The sequence below is a fragment of the Grammomys surdaster genome, unplaced genomic scaffold, assembly GCF_004785775.1.
Source record: "Grammomys surdaster isolate TR1022 unplaced genomic scaffold, NIH_TR_1.0 147, whole genome shotgun sequence".
In the NCBI taxonomy this organism is placed as follows: Eukaryota; Metazoa; Chordata; class Mammalia; order Rodentia; family Muridae; genus Grammomys; species Grammomys surdaster.
In genome coordinates this window covers 2,118,015-2,126,144 of record NW_021604605.1, presented here as the reverse complement: position 1 = coordinate 2,126,144, position 8,130 = coordinate 2,118,015, and the positions used below count along the sequence as shown (strand labels likewise).

The 8,130-nt window shown below is 45.9% G+C and overlaps 1 non-coding gene across 1 annotated transcript; it reads left to right on the top strand.

Moving 5' to 3' along the window:
- Positions 1 to 418: 418 nt before the first annotated feature.
- Positions 419 to 561, top strand: LOC114619162. The gene has a single exon (XR_003711079.1). It is a non-coding gene; the product is annotated as a small nucleolar RNA SNORA48 (small nucleolar RNA).
- The last annotated feature ends 7,569 nt before the right edge of the window (positions 562 to 8,130 follow it).

The following is an 8,130-nucleotide window of genomic DNA, read 5'->3' as shown; positions in this document are numbered from 1 at the left end:
CATTCATTTGTCTAAGAAATTCATGAAGTCATTGTTTTTAATAGCTGAGTAGTATTCCATTGTGTAAATGTACCACATTTTCTGTATCCATTCCTCTGTTGAAGAACATCTGGGTTCTTTCCAGCTTCTGGCTATTATAAATAAGGCTGCTATGAACATAGTGGAGCATGTGTCCTTGTTATAAGTTGGAGCATCTTCTGGGTATAGGCCCGGGAGTGGTATAGCTGGGTGCTCAAGTAATACTATGTTCAATTTTCTGAGGAACTGCTGGCAATTTTTTTTAAGTTAAAAATTTTTAAATTTAAATATGAGGGCCTCTCCTATGACTAGAACTTGTGGCTAGTAGACATAAACTAGTCAGCACACACCCCGTTGGAGATCTTCATTCCTTTTGATTCCCCTTAAGAAATAGCTTGCCACTCCCTGGCAATGAACAAAGAGACACCATGTTGGTGGTAGAGTTCTTACATCAGTCAGGGACAGAACCGATAGCAATCCTCTGTTCATCCTAGCTTGATCCTGGTTTGGTGGCCAAAGCTGTCTTATGCCTAGGACTCATCAAATCAAATCAAATTCAGGCAGCACAAGCATAGAAGAAGGAAGACAAAGAGCTGTGGACTGCAATGCCACCCACAGACCTGCCCTCCAGTGCATGGCACAGGCATGTCATAGACATTTGCTTCCCTACCTGCCACACATGTGGATGGAAGATGTCACGAGGGGCCTGCCAGCTCCATGACCAGCCTGAAACTGGAGGTAACACTAGAGTGTGTGGTGCTCAGATGGGAGAGAAAACAGTGGAGCAGCTTGAGACAAAAGGAACTGGAGACTTGAAGATGGAGAGGAGTAGCCTATTGTTATGTATGTCCAGTCCTGCTACCTGGGCCTATGGTGAGGTCCCAGCCTGAGCTCCTGATGGGGGCTATGTCTGAGTCCATGACTATGCAGTGCCAGGGGTTGATGTTGATGTCCCTGGCTCGTATTACTGCTAGAGAAGATGGGGATGTCCCTAGTTGGGGTAGCTGCTTCGGACCACTCCAACTATGTTTCGGATATTCAGGAGCTATGGTGAACTGGCCCCGGCCTATACTGGATGTGAGGCTCTGGGGAGCTGGCCCCATCTATCACCTGGGAGAACTCTGGAGAGTGGACCCTGTGCCTCACCCAGGCAGAAGAGTGGAGCTGGCCCCTCGGGCATGCATCTGCTGAGGTGAAACTCCTCCCCTCCACTTAGCAGTTGGGAAAGATGCCTACAGGGCCAGAAGCTCGGGAAAGCTAGCTCTGACTCTCACCAGCTGCAGCACTCAAGAGACCTGGCCCTAAGCTTCTCCTGGACAGCACAGCAGACGTGACTGTGGTGGTGGGGGGGTGGGGGAAGAGGTGAGCCAGCCAGAGGGCAAGAGCACAGGACATCTGGCCCTACCACTCATGCGCCCTGGGGTGGCATGGGTGCTGGGGTGATGCCTTCCCCCTCTTCCTTGCCTCTTGCCACATTTGAGTCAGGAGAGCTGGTCTTGGGGTCATGAAGTCAGGAGAGCCTGTCTTGCCCCTTGTCCGTTGCAACACTCTAGAAAGCCGGCCCTGCACCTCTCCAGGGTAGCACAGTAGTGATCCCCCTGGTGAGAGAATGCAGGTGAGCCAGCCCCGAGGATGAGAGCTAGAGAAAACAGGCTCCACCACTTGTCTGCCTTAAGGTGATGTGGGTATGGGGGTTGTGCCCTCTCCCCCTTCTCCCTCACCACCTGTTGTAATTGGGAGAGCTTGCCCCTGAGGGCATAAGAGCTGGAGAGCTAGCCCTACCACATTACTGGCTGTCGCAATCTGGAGAACTGGACCCGCATCTCACCTGGCCAACACAATAAAGCTGGCCCTCCTGGTGAAGGCGTGGGTGAGCCAGCCCGGAGGGCTTGAGAGCGTTGAGAGGGGGGGGGGGGGGGGGGGGAGCCGACCCCCCCCCAAGCTGACCCGCCTCCTGATGATGACAGCATTGGGTGGCCTAGCTAGAGCAGTGCTGGAGAGCTCACCCTGGTGGTGCAGATAAGGGAGAGCCTGCAGGATGACCAGCTCAGCTGTCATCCAAGCCCAGATCCAGGGCTCTGAAATGGCCTACCCCTAAATCTATTTGATCTATGAATGGTGCCGTGAAGGGAGCTAGTCTTCCTGTTTGAAACTTGCAGGATGTCCATGACACAGAGCAACAACAGGATAACCAGGAGGAGTCCCAGTGAGGATTCAGTATTGATGGTGTCACAGAAGCCAGAGATCTCGAAGCAGGCCAATGACTCATTGCAGTAAACATTTGCAAGTGAAGACATGTGGACAGAGGGATAAACTTCAGGACACAGTGTGACATTGTACAGCTTCCACAATGAGATTTTTTTAATGCTTTGTTGTTGATTATTTGTTTGCATGGGTTTTCTTGTTTTTTTTTTCCTGCGGGGGGGGGGGTGGGTTGCAAGGGTGAGAGGCAGATATGAGGTAAAGGAGTGACAAGCAGGACTGAGGTGTATGATATGAAACTCACAAAGAATCAATTAAAGGTTCAAAAGAAAGAAATATCTCTCTGCTAGGCTATGGTGGTGCACACCTTTGATCCCAGCACCCAGGAGTCAAAGGCAGGTGGATCTTTGTGAGTTCATCTAAGGCCAACCCAGTCTACAGAATGAGTTCTAGGATAATTAGGGCTACAAACAGAAACCCAGTCTTGAAAAAATCTTAGAGGAAAAGAAAAGAAAAAAAGATCTTTTATTAGAGAATATGCTATCCTATACCTTTAAGAAATAGGCAGGAAACTTTTGGTAAACAACCAGAAGCTGGAAAGAACCCAGATGTCCTTCAACAGAGGAATGGATGAAGAAAATGTGGTACATTTACACAATGGAGTATTACTCAGCTATTAAAAACAATTCATGAATTCATGAAATTCTTAGGCAAATGGATGGAACTAGAAAATATCATCCTGAGTGAGGTGACCCAATCATAAAAGGACACACATGGTATGCACTCACTGATAAGTGGATATTAGCCCAAAAGCTCAGAATACCCAAGATACAATTCACAGACCACATGAAGGTCAAGAAGAAGGAAGACCAAAGTGTGGGTGTTGTGCTCCTTCTTAGAAGGAGTAACAAAATACTCAAGGGAGCAAATACCAAGTGTGGAGCAGAGACTGAAGGAAATGCCATCCAGAGACTGCCCCACCTGGGGATCCATCACATATACAGCCACCAAACCCAGACACTGTTTCAGATGCCAAGAAGTGCTTGCTGACAGGAGCCTGATATAGCTGTCTCCTGAGAGGCTCTACCAGAGCCTGACAAATACAGAGGTGGATGCTCAGAGCCTCCTTCCCAATGGAGGAGTTGGAGAAAGGGCTGAAGGAACTGAAGGGGTTTTCAACCCCATAAGAACAACAACAATATCAACCAACCAGACCCCCCCCCAGAGCTCCCAGGGACTAAACCACCAACCAAAGAGTACACATGGAGGGATCCATGGCTCCAGCCTCATATGTAGCCTAGTCTAGCATCTATGGGAGAGGAGGCCCTTGGTCCTGTGAAGGCTCAATGCCCCAGTGTAGGGGAATTCAAGGGTGGGGGAGAAGGGAGTTGGTGGGTGAGTGGATCAGGGAACACCCTCATGGAAGCAGGGGGGATGGGATAGAGGGTTTCAGGGGTGGGAGACAGGAAAGGGGATACCATTTGAAATGTAAATAATGAAAATATTCAATAAAAAAGGAAAAAATAAGCAAGAGTTACACACATCTATGAACTAAGAAGTCATTCTCTATTGTTAATTCAAGCAGGGGGCTTAGCTGTCCATTTGTCTAATCAAATAAAGGCATTTGATACTTTGTCTATTCAAAACTATTTCCTTTTATGAACACGCACAAATGACCACTTAAGGAGCATTCACTGATATCATTCCCTAGAGGATTTTAGGTTTTTTTTGCTTTGAGTCAGGCTCTCCCAGTACAGATCAAAGTAGCCTGGAACTAACTCTTGGCCCACAGTGGCCTCCAGCTCATGCCTGTCTTTCTGCCCCAGGCCCCTACGTGCTGAGATTAATAAACAGGAACTTCCCCTCCCATTTGAGGCTGCTAGTTCTTGAGTACCCAGGTGCTGAAAATGTGAGCAAAGATTTTGACTTCTTGTCTTGTTTTGGAATCCCAGCAAAGAGAGCAGGAGACTAAGGAGCTGGTAGAAGCAGACAGACACAAACTAATCCAGATCCCTTTCTCTTGCTTCTGTTGTCCCACTCACCTCTTAAAGTTTTTCCATTCTTCTGACCTCTCCTTTCCTTCCCCTTCCTACACCATCCATTATTATGCTTTTGATTTTCTTTTTCTTTGACTTTTCATTTTAATTTTTCCCTTATCATTGTGGTAGAGTTTAATTAGCGTTTCCTTCATGAGTAAGAGTGGTGCACATGCTTTTAGGATGGACTTGTCATGTATATTGGGATTGAGATGTTTCTTATCTTTTGGTAGGATTTGAATTATATAGATGGAGATACAGATAGTTAGAGACACACAAATACAGATATCTCATAAATAAGCTCTCGGTAAACTTTAATTTCTAAGTGTTTCCTTTTGTTCAATGGTTTCTCATGCCTCTCATTATTTTAATGATTACTTTGGAGGAACACAATTTTTCCATTTATTTATTTATTTATTTATCTATCTATTTATTTATTTACTTTACACTCCTATCAGAGCTCTCTCCCTACTGTCCTCGCTGTCCCACCCTCCCACCCACTCCCTTCTCTCATTCCTCCCCACCTCCTTTTCAGAGAAGGGTTACACTCTATTGGGTGCAAAGGGATCCAAAGGGGAAAGGGATCCAAATACAGGCAACAGAGTCTGAGTTAGATACAGCCTCCACTCCAATTGTTGGGGAACCTACATGAACATCAAACTGCACATTTACTAAATATGTGTAGAGGGCCAAGGTCCAGTCCATGCATGCTCTTTGGTGATTCAATCTCTGTGAGCCCCCATGGGCTCATGTTAGTTGGCTTTGTGGGTCTACTTGTGGGGTCCTTGACCCCTCTAGACTCTTTCACAACCCTCCCTGAGCTCTACCTAAAGTTTGGATGTGGGTCTTTGCATCCGTTTCCATCTGCTGCTGGATGAAGCCTCTCAGGAGGCACTTATTCTAGACTTCTGTCTAGCAGAGTATTATTAATAGTGTCATGGACTGGGGCTCTCCAGTGGGATGGGTCTCAAGTTGGGCCAGTCATTGGTTGAACATTCCCCCAATCTCTGTTCCATACTTATCCCTGCACATCTTGCAGACAGGGCCAATTTTGGGTCAAAGGTTTTGTGTGTGGATTGGTGTTCCCTGCCTCCACTGGAAGTCCTTCCTGGCTACAGGAGGTGGCCACCTAAGGCTCCATAACGTTCACTGCTAGCACTCTTAGTGAGAGTCACCTCTCCAAATCCTCCCAGGAGCCTGTCCCATCCCAGGACTCCAGTTTTCAGAGAGGCCTCCCCACTAATTTCCTTTCTTTCTCCCAACCCTCTCAATTCCCACCCTTGTTCTCCCCATACCTGATTCTCACTTCTGTTCCCCTTCGAACTCTCTCTCACCCAATTCCCCCTCCATCCACTTCTGATGGATGTCTATTTTATTCCCCCTTCTGACTGAGTTTCAAGCATTCTATCTTGGGCCCTCCTTTTTATTTAGCTTCTTTGGGTCTGTGGATTGTAGCATGGATATCCTGTACATTATGGTAATATCTACTTATAAGTGAGTAAAAACCATGCTTGTCTTTCTGGGTCTAGGTTACCTCACTCAGGATGATATTTTTTAGTACCATCCATTTGACTTCAAAATTCATAATGTCCTCATTTTTAATGGCTGAATAGTAGTATTCCATTGTGTAAAGAACCACATTTGCTGTATCCATTCCTTGGTTGAGGAGCAACTGTGTTGTTTCAAGGTTCTGGCAATTACAAATAAAGCTGCTATGAACATAACTGAGCAAGTGTCCTTGTGGTATGGTGGAGCGTCTTTTGGGTATAAGCACAGGAGTGTTATAGCTGAGTGTTGAGGTAGACCTATCTCCAGTTTTCTGAGAAACTGCCACTAAGATTAACAATTAATAAATGGGACCACATGAAACTGCAAAGCTAAGGGAAAAGACACTGTCAGTAGAACAAAATGGCATCCTACAGAATGGGAAAAGATCAAACTCAAAAAACTAAAACCAAATAATCCATTTTTAAAAAATGTGGTACATCTCCTGGGTTTGTTGATTCTTTGTATAGTTCTTTTGTTTCTACTTGGTTGATTTGAGCCCTGAGTTTGATCATTTCCTGCCATCTACTCCTCTTGGATGTATTTGCTTCTTTTTGTACTAGAGCTTTCAAGTGTGCTGCCAAGCTGCTAGTATATGCTCTCTTTAGTTTCTTTTTGGAGGCACTTAGAGCTATGAGTTTTCCTCTTGGCACTGTTTTCATTGTGTCCCATAAGTTTTTGGTATGATGTCCCTTCATTTTTATTGAATTCTAAAAAGTCTTTCATTTCTTTCTTTATTTCTTCCTTGACCAAGTTATCATTGAGTGTTGTTCAGCTTCCATGTGTATGTGGGCTTTCTGTTGTTTTTTGTTGTTATTGAAGCCCAGTCTTAGTCTGTGGTAATTTGATAGGATGCATGGGGTTATTTCAGTCTTCTTGTGTCTGTTGAGGCATATTTGTGACCAATTTTGGAGAAGGTACCATGAGGTGCTTGAGAAGAAGTTGTATTCTTTTGTTTTAAGATGAAATGTTCTATAGACATCTGTTAAATCTATTTGGTCCATCACTTCTTTTAGTTTTTCTGTTTAGTTTCTGTTTCCATGATCTGTCTATTGCTGAGAGTGCGGTGTTGAAGTCTCCCACTATTATTGTGTGAAGTGCAATGTGTGCTTTGAGCAGCTAGATCCTCTGGAGCTCCCAGGGACTAAACCACCAACCAAAGTTCAAATGAAGAGACCCATGACTCCAGCTGCATATGTAGCAGAGGATGGCCTTGTCGGGCATCAATGGGAGAAGAGGCCCTTGGTCCTGTGAAGGCTCGATGCCCAGTGTAGAGGAATGAGCGAGCGGGGAGCAGGAGTGAGTGGGCAAGGGAACACCCTCATAGAAGCAGAGGAGGGGGATGGGAAAGGGGATAACATTTGAAATGTAATAAAAAATATCCATATTCAGAGGCAGATGCTCACAACTAGCCATTGAAGTGATTATGGGGTTCTCAATGGAGGAGTTAGAGTGAAGACTGAAGGAGCTGAAAGGATTTGTGGCCCCATGAGGAGAGCAACAATACCAACCAACCACAGCTCCCAGGGTCTAAACCACCAGCCTGGGAGCACTTATGGAGGGATCCAGGGCCTTAGCTGAATATATAAGAGTGGAGGGCCCTGCTGGGCACAGGTGGAAGATGAGATCCTTGACCTCATGAAGGCTGGACGCCCCAGGGGGTGGGAGTTTTGAGGGTGGGGAGGTGGGAGTGGGGGGGTAGATAGAGGTTCCATCCACAAAGAAGAAGGAGGAGGTGTGAGGGGATTGGGGGTTCCTGGGTGGGTGGGGGATGGGGTAAGGGGACAACATATGAAATGTAAATAAAACATCCAATAAAAAAATTAAAAAAAAATATCCAATAAAAAATAAGAAAAAATATGGTACATGAAACAGATGCAGAGACCTACCAAACTTTAGGCTGAGCTCAGCAAGTCTTGTGGAAGAGTTATAGGAAGGATTGAGGAACAGGGAAGGGATAGGAACTCCACAGGAAGACCAAAACAGTCAACTAACATGGACCCTTGGGGGGCTCTTAGGGACTGAACCACCAACCAAAAAGCATAGAAAGGCTGAACCTAGCTCTGCCCGCCTCCAGCATGTATGTAGCAAATGTACAACTTAGTCTTTATGTGGGTTAACCAACAACTAGATGGGATGTTAGTATTCCTTCTAGGCTCTGTCCCACAGTTATCTGGCAACAGCTAGCTATGCCTGACTCACTATAACAGGGACTATTTGACCCCTCCTCTCCCTCTCTTACTCTCTTACCCTCTTATCCTCTTACTCTCTTACTCTCTAACCTTCTTTGTCCATTCTCTCTCCATTCCCCTCCTTTCTCTCTCTCTCT